Source organism: Triturus cristatus, chromosome 5_2, assembly GCF_964204655.1.
Source record: "Triturus cristatus chromosome 5_2, aTriCri1.1, whole genome shotgun sequence".
In the NCBI taxonomy this organism is placed as follows: Eukaryota; Metazoa; Chordata; class Amphibia; order Caudata; family Salamandridae; genus Triturus; species Triturus cristatus.
In genome coordinates, this window is record NC_140588.1 from 101,609,129 (window position 1) to 101,625,032 (window position 15,904).

A 15,904-nucleotide genomic window follows, 5' to 3' on the forward strand; every position below is an offset into this window, starting at 1 on the left:
AGACCTCGAGGAGTCCGGCCAAATCCCCTATATTTTGTGTGCGAGGTCATCTCCCACCGTTGATTCAACAATTCACGCTTTCTATAATTCTCTTATGATCTACGATTGAGAACATACGGATGGATTAACATTTCCTCCTGTTATTTAGCAAGGGCACATATGAAAATGCTTGTTTTGCTGCCAATTCCCACTTACTCTGCTTGGTTTTCATTATCTCATAGTGCTCAAATATCACAAATGAAATGTATCATGAATTCACTTGCATTAATCCTTTTGAGGATTCGGTATGGCCCCCCCCCAATTTCGTGATATAGGTCGTGGTATTTGTTATTCTCACAAGTGGCTGTGACCAAGCACTAGGAACATGAATCACCATCTCCACTCCCAAAGTTATAGTTTTGTAAACGGCCTACGCTGAGACATTCATTTGTTCAATTCATACGCGGGGCCCACCCGGGGCACCTACAACATACTGACATGTTGGGTGCCATGTAGGGATCCCCAAGGCCCTCTCGGCCCCATGTAGCTCCACCAGCCAGCACTCATTGTGCTGCTGGCAGGAGCTGGCCATTTCACTTTGGACACGAACATCTTGTTTTTAAAGTTTAGGGCCACGGGGTAGCCCCAATGCCCCATGCGGCCCTTGCTCAGATCCAAGCTAACACCCATTCTGGGTACAGCAGGTGCCAGCTTAATTTCTTTGCTCCTGCACAGGCAGGGGCAACTTTTTCTCTGCTCCAATTGGGCAGTTGCAAAGCTGTGTTCCCTGCCCAGAAGATTGTTGGCAGGGAATTAAAGTTGTGTTTTCTGCATGCCCTCCGGGAAGGGAACACAGTGTTACAGGGATGGATTTCCCGGGATACTGCCCTCATTGGGTTCCAGGTATGAGTCACTGGCACTGTGTCTGAGCATCAGTGGTATTGGTTACCAAAACTTTAGCATGGAGCCAGGTCCACACGTCTTCAGGGAAAGAAAAGAAGTAGGATGTGTCGCCATGCCTTATTTTATTTTTAGCAGGGTATGTCAATGAATATTTGATCTCTAGCTCCCAGAGGTGATGTTTGACCACATTATAGGAGTTGCGTAGGCATTAGCCTTCCATAGTGAAGTCTGGGTATGCAGAGATGAGCCCCTCTCAAACTTCCATGGGCCTTTCAATCTGAACAGTTGGAGAATGAGAACCCTGTCTCTGTAGTACAGAAATCGAGCGATCATGAGGTGTGGAGGGGCTCCCATCGATGGTAGTCTGCCCGGTGTACGGTGGACCTGTTCTTCATTGAAAAACTTGGGGCCGCTACCCTCCAGCACCGTGATGAGCAGTCAGTTTTCGAGAAAGAGCTCAACACTGGGGACTTCCGAGCATTCAGGAATCCCAAAAAGTGAACGCTGTTTCTTCTCCAATGGCCCTCGTTGTCTTCCGTTAATCGATGAAGAGTGGAGACCTCATCTTTCAAGAGTTTCATTTGCGCATGGTGGTCACAGAGGACACCACTTCATCTACCCTCTCCATTAGATTCAGTTGATCTGCTCTGTGAAGGTTGACATACAGGTAGACAGTGTAGAGTTTGACTTCCAAGGAGGTTTTAGTGTCCCAAATACATGGAGCACCTTCTCGGATTGTGTTGAGTGCCTGCGTAGGGTGGCCTCCAGATAACTCAAAGCACTGAGGGACTACTCAGGGAAAGTTCTGTGGATGTGAAGCCCCAACAGCGTCAGTGGCCATAGTCTTGGTGTTCTAGGGTTTCACTGTCACAAATCTCCAATACAGCACCAATGAGATCAACTGGCGCTGTGGAAGGGGAGTATGATGTGAGGAGGTTATTGTTCCCCGCCCTTGGGCCTTCTGGTATAAGTTATCTTCTATTAGAACATTGGAATCCAGTGGCAAAATCAGTTGCTCATCTACTCCCCCACCAGATCCTATGCCTGAATTTGCTGCAGTCTAGTGCAGATACTATTGGTGCAGAGGGTGCGAGGAGAGCTGAATAATCATGTGCACCAGAAAGCACCAGCACAGGTTCTTCCACTCTAGTCCTTACAGTGCCTCCATGTTCACTCCCTGAACAGTCCCCTGGGTTCAGGGGGGTAAAGGCAGCCCCCCCCCCGCACCAGTGGGGGCACAGGTACAGCCACCCAGCAATTTCCACTCCAGCAAGCAGAATCAGAGGAGAGGTGGGGAAGTGAGCAAGTCTCCAAGACAACAGCGGATGGGTTTCAATCGACTTGCCTGGTTGGTGAAACCTCGTTGCATGGGGTGGGGGGGGGGGTGGTTGTAGCAGCTCTAGGGCTCCAGGGGCTCTGAAGCTCCAGGTGACGTGTCCCTGTCCCTGCCGGCTTCTCTCAGGAAACCCAGGTAGCCTCCTGCTGTGAGGGATTCTAGAAGAACAGGCCCAAGTGTGCTGCAGTCGATATTCACAGTATGGCAGGCAGGGCCTTCACTCTGTAACCACCTGCCACTGGCCTGTAATCTCACTGTGTGGGGCCATCTATACCCTGTACAAATTGGTCCACAAGGAGCACTGTCTGAGGGGGCCCAGCATGAAGGGGGCATGCCATGTCTCCAGTGCAGTCTCACTGCCCTGCACAGCAGCACCCGCCACTAGTTCCCATCCTTGGTGGCTCATTAAGTGGCAGGTCATCACGGTCCACCAGAGTCAATGGGGAGACAGCAAGCAGTGTCTCGCCAGCCGTGGAGTAATTCGCTGGAGGCCCTCAACCCCCTCTAGCCGTGGCACAGCCCCCTCTTATCATCGGGGTCGTTTACCAGAGCCTCACCAACAGTGGGTCAAGCGCAGCAGTGCGGTGCGGCAACCAGCCAGGATTTTTTCAGCCCTCGGAGCTCTGTGAGGGGTAGGATTTCCACTAATCTCTCGCCAACCAGATCCCAGGGAATCGGATCCATTGCAGCAGAGTTTACAGGCCAGTGTATCCAGGATGCCTCAGGATATTGTGCGGGCCTGCATCAGAGTTTCCTATCACACATCCGATGTGGCTGCCATCTTGGCTACGCCTCCACACTGTGCTCTATCTAAACGGTCACAACTACCTTTACACATGGCGCTAAAGAAGACATTTGACAGGACCTACCATATACTGAGGGGGTTTAAATTGGAACCAGCTGTGCAGAAAGTTCACACCTGAGTTGGAAACCCCTTTAGTGCATGTGTTTCCACATCACTGTACAATTGTGATTCTTCACTATGCAACTGTGTGATGAGACCTAAAACCGTCACGCAGCAACACAGTGTGCGTTGGCAGGCTTGAAATATTATGAGCCACATATTTATCGTTTTGTGCATGCCAATGAGATATATTTTAATGCACATAATTCCTTGCTACAAATAAGATGTCTGAAAGAAATATTTTGGAATAAGGCCTAAACAAGGTTCATGAGGAAAGTACTTTTTCTTTCTACAATAGCAAAAAGTGAGTCAAACATATCTATTAAATAAAATTGCTTAGGAGGCTGGTGGTAGGCATTTATCCAGGAGAATGTCTGCCTTTCTTTAGTGTGCTAAAGATAATGATTTCTACTCTAAGAGCTTTTCTCTGCCAGTCAATTGCTGGATTATTGATCCTGTAGGAAGATGCATTATTCTCCAAGTGTGATTGGGAAGGCAGGGGTGTAAATACTGTAAACACCTGTGCTGCTAACTCACTCTTGTCATGGCACTTCCTGGCAATCAGACCTATAATAACTCCCTAATAGGCAAAGGTTTGTTCTTCAAAACAAAAATTTCTGTCTTCTCATTTAGGGCATTGGAACCTGACCTCCTTGGCCTCTTTAAGACCATGTATCCATTAAACATTGCCACTAGGGTAGCATTTAAAAATAATTGAGAAAATAATATCGTTAATAATCAAATGTGCAGAATTAACGTATAGGTTTTAATGAAAAAAAAAATGTGTTTAAATGTAAAAATTGCAGCAGGCAACAATATTTATTCATACTAGGCCTCGAATGGCTGTATTGCCTGACAAGCTGGCATGATCAGAAATGCTTAAGCGCCCACAAAATGTTTATTTCTTTACCTTCCCATGGACCTGTTTTTTTATAATAAAAAATTGTTGCACAAATGTGTTAATCTAACTCTGAAGAATGTTTCTACTTATACAAAAATCACTGTTAACTCATGATTAGAATTTGTCATTTAGTGAGTTAATGAAATTCACCCATTAAAATGCAGTATTTCTAAAGAAAATGAATGGTTGCTGTGCTAAATGTTTTCTTTTCTTTATAATTATGTTTGAACTTCAACACAGGCCATTGTTAGCAAATGGATAAACTTGAAATATTAGAAGGTTAGAATTGTAGCTTATATGTTGGAAAGTAGGCTTGAATGGGAGAATACTTCCTATGAAATTTAGAAATGATACAACTTAGTTGAAAACTTAGACATTGCTATCTGCGGACTTTTGTATTCTTGGGAGAAGATGAGGAGTGATCCTGTTCCCTTGAAAGCATCGAAAGCTGATTGGCTGACCTAAGACCAAAGAAGCAACATGTTGCAGAGGCTTCAGAATGCTTTGTCTATAATAGAGTGTTTTCCTAGAGTAGACTCAGACCTGCCTTTTCACTTCACCTACATCAATCCCTACTCCAAGCCATTTTGAGAATCTATTGAGTTTCTTGACCTTTAAAGGAAGTTCTGCTTTTGATCGATTATTGATTTCTTTGAGTTTATGTTAATGCAGAAGCTTTATGTTTGCACTCCCACTCTCTCTCGAACTAGAACCCTTTATGGGTTGTGACAGACACTATATTCTCTCCCCATTCTTAAAACAGGAATTATTTTCTTTATGGAACATTCTTAATACATTTGATAACAATTGTATTTGTTGTTATGTTATGTTATGTTATGTTATGTTATATTCCATTTATAACGCGCTCGGCTACTCATGAGTATCCCGGCGCGAAACCTGAGACAGACAAAAGATATCAGACAAAGAGAAATGTTTTCAGCTTCCTTTTAAAGGCAGCAAGCTCCTGAGTGAGACGAAGAGCAGGGGGGAGGGCATTCCAGGCCTTACTAGCTCTAACCGCCAGAGAACAACCTCCCATCCTCTCAAGTCTGAATCTGGGAACCAGGGCCAGGCCCAGAGAGGCCGAGCGCAAGGCCCGTGCAGGGGCGTAAAAAGAAAAACGTTTCTGGAGGTAGAGAGGACCATGGCCATGAAGGGCACGGTGAGCCAGAACCAACGCTTTGTATTTGATTCTGGCCGCTACTGGAAGCCAGTGGAGGGCAATCAGATGAGAGGAAACACTCATCCTAGAGGAAAGGCCCAGTAGCAGTCTGGCAGCGGTGTTCTGGACTGTCTGCAGTTTCTTGATGAGGTATCCAGGCGAGCCGATGTAGAGGGAGTTGGCATAATCAAGCCGGGAAAGAATCAGCGCGCAGGTAACTGTAACTCTGGCTGCCTGCGGAAGGAGAGGAAAGAACTTTCTCAACGTTTTAATAAGTCCAAAGCAGCAGCCAGCAGTTTTCTTAACCTGGGTGGCAAACAGCAGACTCTCCTCAAACCAAACGCCAAGGTTCTTAGAGGGCCGACCCTCAGACGAGGGGAGGGAGAGCTCCTGAGGCCAAAGCTGAGACAGGAAATTAGAGGGAAATGAGCCAAAGAGCAAAATTTCCGATTTTTGGTCATTACACTTAAGCTGCGCCCCTGCCAGCCAGGCAAAGACGGAACGCAGACACTGTTGGGCACCCAGCGCTGAGCTGACCGCCTTATCCCAGGTAAAAAGCAGCTGAGTGTCATCAGCGTAAGCCATTACCTTGGCGCCCAGTGCTTCAGCCAGATGAATCAGAGGCGTGACATAAATGTTGAAAAGCAAAGGGCTCAGGGAAGAGCCCTGCGGGACACCCGTAGTGACCGGGCGAGGGGAGGAATGGCAAGGCGAGAGCCAGATCTGCTCGACCCTATCCTCAAGGAAAGACTTAAGCCAACCCCACACGGCCCCTGAAACACCGATCTCAGCAAGGCGGTACAGCAAAAGATCGTGTGGGACCGTGTCAAAGGCCGCCGAGAGATCCAATAGAATCAAGGCGGCCCTACCCCCTGTGTCAAGGCAAGTCCGGATGGCCTCCACGACCTCGACAAGAACTGTCTCCGTGCAATGGCCCGACCGGAACCCAGATTGTGATGGGTGGAGAAGACCCTCAGCCTCCACAAAATTAGACAATTGATTGAGCACCGCCTTCTCACAGATCTTAGCCATCGCTGGTAGGAGGGAAATAGGACGGTAGTTCACGGGATCGCGCGGATCCAAGATAGGTTTTTTGAGTAGCGGCAAAATCTTGGCCTCTTTCCAGACTTGGGGAACCACCATAGTCTGAAGAGAGAGGTTAACAATGTGATTAACTTCCAAATAGATGTTATCCGCAACTGCTGCAAGGAGTCGAGCCGGACAGGCATCAGCCGGGGACCCAGATTTGAGACCTCTGAGGATTTTCAGACTATCCAACGGATACACTGGAGAAAAAGCAGACAACACGGTAAAGGGTACCGGGCGCACCGGCAGCAAGTCAGGCGAGACGCATACATGGGGGGAAAAGATGCCTGAATAGCCAATATTTTGTCGCTGAAGGCGCCTGAAAGAGTGTTACACCAATCAAACGAGGCAGGAGCCGCATTAATCTGGGCTGCCGGGGAGGTAAAACTCTGAACTATGGAAAATAATTCCTTCGAATTATTCCTGGCAGCCTCGATGCGGGAGGAGTAGAAGAGACCTTTAGCCTCCGAGATGGAGGCATAATATGATCTCTGGACAGTTCTAAGCCGACTTTTGGCCGCCGGGCAGAAGCTGCTCCTGCGCCAGTCACGCTCCAGAATTTTACACTCCTGTTTGAGCAACTTAAGAGCGGGCGTTAACCAGGGTTTAGAGGGAGTGATTCTGGCAGGTCTGATAGGACGGGAGGAGGTGATAGAATTGACCGCTCCAGACACCCAGCCTGTAAACCTGGATAAACAATCCTCCAGATCCCCGGACAGTGAAGGGCGAGAAATGTCAAGAGCATGAGCCAGAATCAGGGGGTCCACTCTCCTGAAGACGGGTTTAAGGAAAACAGGTGCTTGGGCCTCCGCCCTGGCGATGGACCAGGAGAAGGAAGATAGAAAATGATCGGACCATGACACAGGGCGGGGCTCACGCACCAAAATGGGAAAGTTGGAACAGATCGGGTCCAGTATATGGCCAGCCCGATGGGTAGGGAGGACGACATGCTGGGCAAGTTGGACCATGTGCAGATTGTCCAGCAGAACAGAGGCATCTCCAACCCCTGGCGTAACCAAATGAAAATTCAGATCACCAAGGACCAAATAATGAGAAAACCTAGCTGCTCTAGAGGTGAGAGCATCACCACACGCCAGAAGAAAGGGGTTGGATGGGCCGGGGGGTCGATAAATAAGGGAAACCCCCAGAGTGAAGTGGGCTGACAGGCGGGCACTGAAATCTAGTGCTTCGCAGCCTACCCAGTCCCCAGAATCACCTAGATGCAGAACCCACCGGTCCTTGTATATAACAGCAACACCTCCTCCCCTAGAACCCTGACGATCAGCTCTAAGAATCTTATAGCCCACAGGGATCGCCATCGCCACTATCGGAGTAGAAAATGGGTCCAGCCACGTCTCCGTGAGGAACAACATGTCTAAGGTGCCGTCCTCAAGCAACTCAAAGACGTCCGTATGATGTTTGTTCAGCGAGCGTACATTAATAAGTGCCGCAGAAAACATGGCAGGCTTAGACCGTTCAGAGGGACCCGGGGGAAAGGAGGAGGAGCCCCCTGCCCCTAGTCGATATCCACACAAGCGGCAGGTTCCCAGGTGCCTCTCAGCCGCATCCAAAGAATGAGGATTGCGGCAAACAAACCGGTCAAGAGCCCTAAGCGCTGCCCCGGAGTATGAAATCGGCACCACCGGCCCATAAGGCGCGTGGGCACAGGCGGGAGCCTCCGGTGCGCCGGGCGCCGTCGGGGCGCGGACGGGCGCAGACGGGCTTGCCTTAGGCGCGCCTTCGGCGTGCCAGCGGCGCGCCCACTGCGCGCGTCCGCTGCGCGTCCTCTCAGCGCGCATTAAATGCCCCCTGTGCTCACGGACAACTAGAGCGCTGACCTGAGAGCAAAAAAGATGGCGCTCACAGAGCCTGGAAATCCCTCCAACCCTCGCCGAAGCCGGCGTCCCCGAGATAGAGGCAAGTAAAAGTCAGAAATGTGCAAAAAAGCGTATGATTGTTTTTAAAGTGCGGGTAAGAGCAGAGAACACGAAGATAGCAGCATGAAATCACAAAATAGCAGCAATTGATTAAAAGGTCAACAATATAATTCTAAAAATGACTGTTGTTTAAAAGCAACATCACGCAGGGCAAAACACTCAAAGACTGACAAAATGTCAAACCCTCAGGCGCTGCGCGTCCTCTCAGCGCGCATTAAATGCCCCCTGTGCTCATGGACAACTAGAGCGCTGACCTGAGAGCAAAAAAGATGGCGCCCACAGAGCCCGGAAATCCCTCCAACCCTCGCCGAAGCCGGCGTCCCCGAGATAGAGGCAAGTAAAAGTCAGAAATGTGCAAAAAAGCGTATGATTGTTTTTAAAGTGCGGGTAAGAGCAGAGAACACGAAGATAGCAGCATGAAATCACAAAATAGCAGCAATTGATAAAAAGGTCAACAATATAATTCTAAAAATGACTGTTGTTTAAAAGCAACATCACGCAGGGCAAAACACTCAAAGACTGACAAAATGTCAAACCCTCAGGCGCTGCGCGTCCTCTCAGCGCGCATTAAATGCCCCCTGTGCTCACTGACAACTAGAGCGCTGACCTGAGAGCAAAAAAGATGGCGCCCACAGAGCCCGGAAATCCCTCCAACCCTCGCCGAAGCCGGCATCCCCGAGATAGAGGCAAGTAAAAGTCAGAAATGTGCAAAAAAGCGTATGATTGTTTTTAAAGTGCGGGTAAGAGCAGAGAACACGAAGATAGCAGCATGAAATCACAAAATAGCAGCAATTGATTAAAAGGTCAACAATATAATTCTAAAAATGACTGTTGTTTAAAAGCAACATCACGCAGGGCAAAACACTCAAAGACTGACAAAATGTCAAACCCTCAGGCCCTTAATGATTGATTATTGACTTCTAATTTTAATGACTAAAATTGATGGATTTAATTGTGATCCAATAAAGATGCCTTACCAGAATTTTGAAAAATAAAAACCCTTTAACTCATACCAAACTCTCATTGTTTAATGAAAATGGATTAGAAATTGTGATTATAATTTAAGTGCTGTACAGCTCTTGATCTTCACCAAAACAACGCCAAGGTTCCATTATCTCAGTGACTGTGGGAATTAGCCTGGATGATGGTAAACCAAGGATTTTAATTGAAACTAATTCCCGCTCCAGCACCCTCTTTAGCAGTCTTCCATATTACAAGTGATAAAAAAAGACATTAAGAAACACATTGTATTAAAATATCAATGTGCTGTTATAAAGGAAATGAGCTGGGCTACTTTTTAAACGTTCATGTTCCTCTGAATAGTGAAGCCTAGCAATACAATTTTCATGTGGTGCACTACTCAACACCATGCAGATCTCAGGGGTTTTCTACCACCAAAATCTGTATTTCATTGCAACATGTATATAGTACGTACTAACCCTATCTGGGTGCTGTAGAGTTAGCCTACAAAGGTAGCACATGGGTGAAAGGGTTTTGTCTTTGTTTTGATCCTATACGGGAAGTTTTTCCATGTCATAAATGATGACCACCAAGGTGTGGTTATCGTGTTACTGGACGCAGTGCTTAGCAGTGTGATGGATGAAGAAGTGTGAGAGATGGCCACGCAGTTTATGGTTTTCAGTAAACTGGCAGGTTTGAGCAGTTCTGCAGATCCATGCTACAAAATTTCCTTTTGAATGCATTTTCAGTTCAATATGATGATAGCTAGCTGAGGCGTGTTCCACACAAGTACAGTTTATAGGGCTTAACTGAGCTGAATTCTGCAGTTGCTGTCACGGAGATGCCCTCGCTATCTCACCTGTAACAGCACCCCCATTTTAGAAATAGATGAACACTGTGCAACTACCCAAATAATATTTTTGGGAATTACACAGTAGAACTACCTTCTGTTTCTTTGGACCACATGGAACCCAGGCACTGATGTACACAGTTAGTTTGTGGTTGCGAAGTCTGCATTTGCAAAACACAGCATTTGTAACTGCCAAATGGCTTTTTGTTAGTTACTGAATCCATTTTACAATTCGGTAACATGGGTTAACACCTCTTTTGAGGAGGTGGTAAAATGCCAATGTTTTCCGAATGGATTTCAGTCTTAAAACATTGATACATACCTTAACAAATCACTGTTTCGAAGGGGCATGTTTAGGGTGTCCTTTCCAAATACCAATTCTTTAATGCATATATAAATGTTTTGCACCCGAAATGCAGCCGCAAAACATTGGAAATGTACTGATTCTTCAAAAGAGAAGGTAACTCATTTACAAATGGGAAGTGATTGCCTTGGGTTCCATTCTCCTTTGTGAATGTTAAATAAAGTTTGTTGGGGAGTCGGCTGTGGTCAACGGAACCGGTGCCAACTCTCAAAGAAGCAAAAAACTTTTCTTTTTAAACACAGCCACTATTTATTTTTAAGAAAATGGGCTTCATTCAAAAGAAATGGCTAACTCTATTTAAAATAAGATCACAGAAATAATAGTCTGATGGCCATAGCAGGCCACCGTCACAGTAATGGCTGTGAAATGCAATTGGCGACCTACCTCATGAATATTGATGAGAAAGGTTGGATTATATTTGTGAACCGACCTACTATTCCATCGGTCAGTTCACAAAATTGCTTTCCATTTATTAAAATTAAGTGCACAATTAGCAATCACTTTTTACAATGGAAACTTCACATATCAGGCCCCTGATTTGAAATGTGTTCTATTGTCTTAAAATGTCTGCGATCACTGTTGTGTGATCTTGACTTTGGTACCAAATGCATGAAGAGAAGTGGCACCAATTCCATGTCATGCACTTCCATGATCTCTTCTAAGCCGGGATTCAATTCCACATTTCTGGAGCAGACAAAAACATTTTTAAAATGTAAATACAAGCAAAGCTTTAAAAAATGGCCTTGATGCTTTAATTTACTTATTTGTTCATTAGTTGTTTTATACAGTGTCAGATGTCACCTTGGCCACTTCTCTTCTAGGTAAAGCAGGGTATTCAATAGTAGATGTGTAAAGGGACTACAAATACAGCCGGCTTCGTGAATTGGTCCAGGATTTGACATTGGTTGGTCTACCTGTTCAGTCTACTGTGTGCTTAGCTGAACACTGATCTGAATATTGGGGTCCAGGAGTTTTGTGATTTAAAGATACTAAGCATCAGACCATAGCTGGGAGCTAAACGGGTTACAGTGTCCCAGGTCCTGAAATCCAGAAGACCTTCTACTAGTGTATTGTATTTTACTAGAAAGTTTGCATTGTGAAAAAGGTGCATCTAGTAACTTAGATAATTTTAGTGGAGAATGATATGGTCACTCCATCATCACTTCTAAGTTTCTCACTTCAGTGGATGCTGGCGAAGAAAAAACAATTTTCAAGGGCCAGTAGGTCCTGGTATGGCCATGCCTTAAGAAAGGCTGTTGGATTAGAGAATAGGCAGCCTGGAAATTCAGCCAGATTGCAAAGACTGCCACGTCCTCTGCCCCAGTAGTCATCATGCATGAGGTAGAGAGTCGAACAACTGATTCTGAATTCAGCTGAAAAGCCAGAGGAGTACTTTTAGGACTGGCTTAACAAAGTCATATCAGTCTAACTGTAGGCACATTCTTGTGGCCTGATTTGGTACCTTTTTCAACCTGGTAAAGAGTTTTTGGCACGGTTAATGCAGATTATGCCGCAGTAGGTCCAGACGGGGTATTACCAATGCTCATCACCAATTTAGAGGGCAGTAGTTTGTGGTCATCTTGCTTTTTAATTCCTCCACCAGGAATCAGTTAATATTGCTAATAATGGCAACTGTTTTCAAATATAGCCTGCCATTTATATAAGAAGAGCAATAAGTGAGAATGACCCAGATTATATACATTTGCACATCCACAAGGCATTTGCATAAAAAACCAGTGCACAAAATGCACTTTAGCATCAGTTGGTCAGTGAAAATGTATCATTTGCACTGAAGGGCCGTAGACTGTTTTCAAGAACAGTAGGGTGCAGTTGTGGGTAAGAAGGTATGTAAAAGATAGACATGCTATAGGACGTTGTTGCTCTCAGCTAAATGGGAGAGTAGGGTCCTTTTAGAGAGATGTGATCTGGGGTCTCTATATCCAGGGTGGATTGGCTGCTGGTAATAGATCTTTAGACTAGGCTGACACTGGTGATTGCTTGCTGAAGAAGGGCAGGTTGCCTGAGATCAATTGCATCCCATGCAATGTAGGAGAGAAAGCCCACTCTTACCTATATCAAACTATACAAGTTTATCTTTTGCAATGGCCCACTTTTATCAGTTGCAGGATGAGACTTCCTGTTAGTCTGCCACATGCGTAGAAACAAAAACACTTACCATTTAGGCATTTTTAGGCATTAGCAAATGCAACTCAATCCTCCACTGCTCTACTTGCAAGAGGAACTAAAGGAATGGGGTTTGCTGTCAGTGCTTGGGATCCATCTTTCATGTACGTTTAACTGCTTGAACGATTTAAATATAGGAAAGTACTGCTCTCTGGGAGATATTCTTCGCTTCAGTTTCTGAACCATGCCAGTAGGCAGCCGATTGAAGGCCAATGCAAGTCCTGCTGTGCCTGTGGGCACGTGCGACAGGCAGGTGAACAGGATTTGCAAGCTCTTAAAGTGACTGCGTTGCTTTTCATAATCTGCTTCTCACCCGCTAAATTCCGAGGTTAACAGCAGTTATCGGCCCCGGCAGATTAATGAGACCTGCAGAAAAAGCGGGGTTGTTTACTTTCCCTTGGAAAACTTGACTTGCATTCAGGTGAAAGTTTTGGCCACAATGAAGAATTGCAAATAACTGATTTATCCGTCAGTGCCTCAGTTTTTAGTGACACTTCCAGGGTCAAACGAGTAATGTGAACCGGATTTTCTCAGCCCTAGTGTGAAAAGCACCCCGAGGCTCCATTTCTCGACCGCTGTTTCAGGGCATGGGTGCTAGATTTTCATCGATAGAAAAGGGCATGTTTTAGCAGCATTATGTAAACAAATGAGAAAGTAAACTCACCCTTCCCACCCCCACCCCAAGCTGTTCAAGAAAACTTGGCGCGGATCCTGTAGAAGTCTCCAGGGGATGCGCCTACATGCTGTGGAGTGGTGCTTCACCTGATAAACTATGAGTTGCATTTCAAACAAACACAACATACCTGCTACTTTCAGCTAAAGATAGGCAAACACTTTAGGCCTCATTTATGAAAACTGTGGCATCGCTGCGTGAAAACAGCAATACGACAGCTTTCACTGCGACATCATGGATGCGCCGTATTTACTGTACGGAGCTCCGTGTCACAAGGAGTTACAGATACGTCAGTAGTTCTGAGGTATCTGTAGGCACAAAAGTGGCGCATTGCTAGGGTGAGTCTGGAAACAGGCACAACGCCAGCAATGTGTCTTTTCACATGGGGCAAGGCCCCATGTGAAAAGGGCCGGCGCCAGTCTTATGCCTGCTGTGAGGCAGGCGTAACATATTGATGCAGGAGAGTCCTAGAAGTGTCGCAGTGAAATCTCATAGATTTCACTGCACCACTTCTACCACCCTTTATTGCAGGGGAACACCCACCCTGCATACATTATACCTGAGGCAGGTATAATGTAGCGCAGGGGTTTACAAAGTGATGCATCTGCTAAGATGCGCCACTTTGTAACTATGGCGCAACATGGTGCATTTTCTACGCCGGCGGTGCAAAAGTGTCGCAAGGCCTCATAATTAAGGCCCTTAGAAATGTTTTAGGAATTTTGCAAGTATTAGTTGTGTCCACAATGGTGGCAAAAATGAATCTACTTGAGACTAATTTTACTATGACCTGCACCTAGCATACTGCTGTGTGAGAAAGGGTGCTGACTTGCTGGCAGTGCACTCTCTTCATCTCCTCTCCACTATGTATTTTTTCATCCATCAGAGGGGGAACCTCCTCCTCTTTAACTATATTGATGTCATTATTTTCTGCTGAGTCCTTAAAATTAAAAAAATGGACGCATAATATGGACTGTGAACCTACTAAAGTTAAGAGGAGTCCACGCCACTCGAAAACCCCTCGATTGACACCCTCTGAACTATGTCTATGTTGGGCCTTGCTTATGATTTCTCTGTATTTATTGATGTTCTATGCAGTATAAATTGTGTGCAATTGTCTGCTTTTTATGTGAGTTTCTTGTGCTTTTTGATAATACTGTTGAATTTAGTGGCCAACCAAAAAGGAATTTATAAATAAGTCCCCTAAGAACATTGTTATTTGTTACTAGTAGACCTGCTGCACTGATTGGACCACCCACTTAAGTAGCACTCTAAGACATGTCCCAGGCCTCCCATTGCAGCCTGACTGTAGTGTTATACTGCTATGCCGACCTGGCATTAAAACTCCCTTGCCAAGCCTTAAACTCCCCTTTCATTACATATAAGTCACCCATAAGTCACCCCTAAGGTAGCCCTTCGGAAGCCCATAGGGCAGGTTGTTGTGTAATTAAAAGGTTTGTTATGTATTTTTAAGTTTTACATGTCCTGGTTGTGAAAAGCTCTCAAATTCGTTTTTCACTACTGTGAGGCCTGAATGTCAGGTCCTTGGTGCAACACCATCAAGCCTTCTTGGACCTCTTACAGGATGAGACCCCAGATATATTTGCCATCACGGAAACCTGGCTGCAGGAGGACGATGCAGCCATCATTAACTTGGCCTTCCCCCCTGAGTACTCCATCTTCACTCTAAATCGTCCAACTAGAGGTGGGGGTATTGCCCTTGCTGTTAAATCTAGCTTCTCCTGTAGCTGGAATGTTTTAAATATCACTGGATGCGAAAGCGCCTCTTTTAAGATCTTGATTAGCCCCCATTTTTCTATCTCGGGGATGGTGGTATATCGACCCCCATGCAGTGACGTTGCGTTCAGAGAAGCTTTCACTGACGCCGTTAGCTCTCTGGCAATTGTCTGTGCCAATTTTTCCATCCTGGGAGATCTCAACCTTCATTTTGACAATCAGAGCGTGCCGGCTGTCATCAATATTCTAGCTGATCTCGAGGCCCTTCAACTGTTTCAAAAGGTAGTACAACCCACCCACGTAGGAGGGCATACACTGGACCCTTTTTTTACTAATCTTACGGAAGCTACAGTCTCCTCCGTTTCACCCCATGGATGGATGGACCCCTTTTTAGTGGCCATCCGGGTCCCTTTGCCTGAGATCCCTTCTACTCCCCCAGCTAGATTAGTCCCTAGAAGGCACTGGAACAAACTTAGGTTAGAGGACCTACACCAAGTTTTGGTTGTAGATCCGCTAGGACCCTGGGACAACGTAGAAACGGGTTATGATCAGTTCTGTCAGTGGATTACCAAGGCGCTCGACTCATTGATTCCCATTATGGCAAGCAAACTTAGTTCCAGAGAGTCGAGCCCCTGGTAAGACAGCGCCCTTCGTGCTCTGAAACGGAGCTGTAGGCGGGCCGAGAGAGAGTGGCGGAGGTCTTACGATACTGCCAAGAAAGTGTTATATCTGGCTTCCGTTAAGGTATATCACCACGCCATCTTTAGAGCCCGCGTGGCGTTCTACTCGGCAGAATTCCGCAACAGCACTAACCCGTCTAAATCCATTTTTAAGGCCCTCAAAGATCTTTTGGCAAAAAGAATCTCCTCCCCGGCAACGGCCTCTACCTCTCACTGTGAGGCTTTGGCATCTTTCTTTCTGGAGAAAGTGC

At 46.1% G+C, this 15,904-nt stretch overlaps 1 protein-coding gene across 1 annotated transcript in view; it reads right to left on the reverse strand.

The window, feature by feature from the left end:
- Positions 1-15,904, reverse strand: part of LOC146822696 (uncharacterized) — a 94,849-nt gene that overhangs the window by 1,597 nt on the left and 77,348 nt on the right. The window lies entirely within an intron of this gene.